This window comes from Bidens hawaiensis, unplaced genomic scaffold, assembly GCF_021521415.1.
Source record: "Bidens hawaiensis isolate Kalapana, Puna unplaced genomic scaffold, B.hawaiensis_p1.1 tig00023813_1, whole genome shotgun sequence".
Taxonomy (NCBI): Eukaryota; Viridiplantae; Streptophyta; class Magnoliopsida; order Asterales; family Asteraceae; genus Bidens; species Bidens hawaiensis.
The window spans coordinates 262,462-266,653 of record NW_027493743.1 but is presented as its reverse complement, the minus strand read 5'-3'; the positions used below and the strand labels follow the sequence as shown (position 1 = coordinate 266,653).

The 4,192-nt window shown below is 33.8% G+C and overlaps 1 long non-coding RNA gene across 1 annotated transcript; it reads left to right on the top strand.

The window, feature by feature from the left end:
- The first annotated feature begins 430 nt into the window (after positions 1–430).
- Positions 431–1,778, top strand: LOC143568138 (uncharacterized). The gene is made up of 2 exons (XR_013141525.1): positions 431–587; positions 1,388–1,778. It is a non-coding gene; the product is annotated as an uncharacterized LOC143568138 (long non-coding RNA).
- The last annotated feature ends 2,414 nt before the right edge of the window (positions 1,779–4,192 follow it).

The following is a 4,192-nucleotide window of genomic DNA, read 5'->3' as shown; positions in this document are numbered from 1 at the left end:
TATCACCCGGTTTTACCGACTCTTCGTTGTCGTGCCGTTTGGCAGGCATGGGTCGGGTTTTATCTGGGGAATCCCTCAATAGATAGACCGCTAGGGGCTCCGTCCGTCCGGACTCGTGACCGGCTCAGGCTACCTTCAGCTAATGGGGGCCACACATATAGTACCCGGCATTACTTACTTAGTCGTTCTAAAAAAATTAACATATGGAGCGGTTTTTACTTTTAATATTTTAACATTTATGGAGTTTGGGAACTAAACTCATCTTGTAAAATCAACTTCCATTTTACAACTTGCAACCGCAAAAAGATGGGCCCACAATACGGACTTTTATTTGCCGCGTAAATTAATTAAAAGAAAAGAAAAGAAAATTTATTAATTATTAACTTATTAAATCCCGCCGTATATATAGCAGTATCCCTCTTTCCACAATTTATATCATCCACCCACAAAACAAATCAATCAAAACCAAACATTCTTGGAGATCAGATTTCATGAAGAAACCAAGCTTTTTTGCAGCTTCCATGGCCGCCGCTTCTGCTACAACCGCCGTTACTGCCTCCAATATCAACAATCAAACTTCTCACCAGGTAAATAATAATTAATAATATTAAATTATTAATAATAAAGAAATTTGATTCTGTTTCTTGAATTTGAATTTGGTTTATTACTAGTTTAATTTAGATAAGGGTGTGAAAAATAGCCGAAAACCGAACGGTATCCGTAACAAAAGAATGTGAAAACTGATGAAACCTGTAAAACAAACAGCGTAGGGATGAGATCGATACTTGTATCTGTAATCGGTATTGAAAATACCGATACTAAATTTCCGAAATTCTTGAAAAGTGGGTACCAAATACCATTCTGAATCTATCGCTCCGGTACTCGTTACAAAATTTCGGTACTTTAAATTGTTTGTAGCAGTGGCGAAACTTGAACTAAGATACCGGGGGCGGACTCAAAATGTATTAAAAAATTTTCACAAACGAGGAGGATCAAATTTTTGGTCGAAAACGGCTAATTTTACACAACGTATAAAAAATTTCGCCGAAAACGGTAAATTTACACCACTGTGCAAAAAAAATCCCCTAGCCCTAAGTAACCGGTACCGAAAATACTGATACTGAATTCCCGGAAAAGTGGGTATTGAATATCGTTCCGAATTTCCTCTACCGGCACTTGGTACCAAATGCTCGTAATAAAAAACCAAAAATCGGAGAAAACTGTTACCGAATTGCATCGGTAACAAAAAAGAAGAAAGAAAAAAGAGAACCTAAATGCATTTGTAACAGAAAAAAAATTTGTAAACCGAACTGTATCCGTAACCTAATACTTAACCTTATTATAATTAATTTATGTGTTGAGTTAATTAATTTTGATCTATGTATAGGAAAACGGATCATCAAAGAAACATAGCGAAGATTCATCTTCTGAAAAGTCGAAATGTTGTTCAGATAAATTTGCGCCAAGGTTCGACGGATTGCGATTTATCGAGACACTGGTGACTGCTCACCGATAACAGGACCATGTCCGGAGTTTGGATTATTGTTAGGAAGTTGTTTTGATTTTGATAGCTTCTTGTTGATGAAATTTGTTCATCTTTTCAATGTGAGAAGATGGGATTGGGCCAAAGGCATTTTTAATATTGTTGTTTGGGTGTAAATTTGACGATTTGGTACGATTTAATATGTTTTGTGTTAGTTTCGTGTAGATTTTCACTTTCGTCTCTTTTTGAAACTAGTTACGGGTATAAATTATAAAATTGTTGAAATATATTTATCCATATCTGTGACTGTTCGATTTTTTTTAATGTATTCTAAGCTCAAGTACATTTGTTTTGTTATTTAATAACAAAAAGTGCTTAAAAAAACTTATTGCAGATGAGGTTAGACTTGTTATGTAAATCGTCACATTATTGTCACGTATGTAGTGAGTTTTAACCAGAGGATGTTTGGAATTTCTTATTTTTACCTTATGATTTATGAAAAAGTCATAAGTTATAACCTTGTCAGTTTTGGTACTTTTTCTCTAACATATTAAGCAAACTCACAAACTTTTTTAATTTTTTTATTAAGTTATAAGTCATAAGGAGACCAAAATAAAGAATTCCAAACACATCTTACACTTTCTTTTAACAATGTGTTATGGTTTAATTTTTTTTTGAAAGGCATGTTATGGTTTAACTAACAATAAAATCTCATGACTTTTATCATTTTTTTTAAAAAATATTTGGACCCACTATTTCTTTGTTAAAGCGCTGTTAACCAGCTACCAGCAGCCTCTCATCGTCGGGGACTTAACGCTTTGGCACCGTGTGCGTGACGTTTAGGACGAGCCACATTAGATTTGACGTTCCTCGTTAAAAATACGACACTAGTTGATAGCAATATCACCGGTAACGGGTAGGAATTAAAATGAATATTTAACAGATAGATCAACGGCTCGTTTCGGATACAGATTCACCACCGAAACAAACAGTCGGGCTGCGATTTTTAACCGAAGATACAGACACACCACTCCAGATAAGAAATCGTGTCTAAGAACACCACTCGAGGTGCCAAAATCGAATAGACAATCAATTTATACTCAAAATTCATTGAGATAAAATTAACCAAGAAAAACTTTTAAACTATAAACATCTATCTTGTATTTCACATCCATGCTCTTTAAATAGTTACGGTTACAAGAAAATAAAAACTACCCATGATCTCCACTAACCTAAATACCACTAAAAGTAAAATAAAAATAAATAAAGAAAACACACGTGCATGAAATTGAAATTGCAAAAACAAGGAATTAAACACATAATTAAAAATAACATCTTGTGTGGAGTGGGACATGATTTTGTGACATTAGTGATTGTAATGTGGTCTTTGTAAACGGATCCATCGGGGTCAAACGGGCCCAAACGTAAACGTTTCCAGATAGCACCGACCCACGGGCCCAAACGTAAACGTTTCCAGATAGCACCGACCCGTCTTTTATTTCAATTACCATTAATGGATAGGATCCGTTGGCCCTGGAGGTGCCTATCACTAGTGGTCTGAGATTGTCGTATTTTAAAACTTCAAAGATCGATTAGTTTAGAAAAAGGAGGATATGCTTATAAAAAATACCTATAAATATGGAATAAATTATACTTAAAAAAAACTTATTGTAAGTTTAGTGCTACTTTAATATAGAAGTGATATATACGACAAAGACTAGGAAATTATCCCGTATGATGAGTGAGCTTTGTGTCAAAGTGACCGAGGTTGGATTTATATTTTATTTATTTATGAATCCTGTTATCACTTAACAGATTAGGGCTTATATACTTGGGGATTTTCTCAATTAGGTTTTTAGTTCGTTTTCCCTTTTTCATCTGTATTTCATCTTTCTGTAATTCAATGTTGTAAGCATTTGATCAGTTCTTAATAGTCGATTGTGAGTTCTTGTTTTGTTTCAGTTCTTAATAATAGTCAATTGTCAGTTCTTGTTTCGTTTATGTTTGTATTAATTCCGCAAATTAGTAACAACTTACTAAATATTATTCGGTTTGGTTACTTGGTTAACCGATAGTTAATCGACAAAGGAAAGTTTCCAAAGCCAATGGTTGGTTTGGTTCTATGTTTTCTAAATAATGAAATCGACCCATCAATAAAGTGAGACAAGTTTGTTATAAAAAAAGGTCTATCGTTATTATCTCTAAGAGCATTCTATCTTACGTTTATTAAAAGATTTCCATTGTTATCACTAAGTTATTGTCTCTAAGAGCATTCTATCTTACGTTTATTAGAAGAGTTCTATTCTAATCACTAAGACTCTAAGAGCGTTCTATTTTGTCTTCATAGACATCCTTTTTTTATTCGCAGTTGATACAAAAAAAATGAAAGTTAGCACAAACAATTGATACTTATAACAGTTAACATATTGGTATCTATTTATACATTATATACGCCATGCTGCTAAATATTAAAGTTTGTATTTGCTTATAGAATTGTGATACGTGACCATTTTAGGTATAGATATAGTAACGTTTGTTGCCGCATCAGTAACACAAGCCCATAAGTCAAGTTAGGGTTTTAAAGTGGGATTGATTAGGATTGAGCCCAAATTGTTTTGGTGTAGTGGTTCCTAGTTTCTACTAATGGACTCCCTACATGATTTTATTGATACTCATTATAGAGGCATTTTACTTCTTTTCTGAACGACC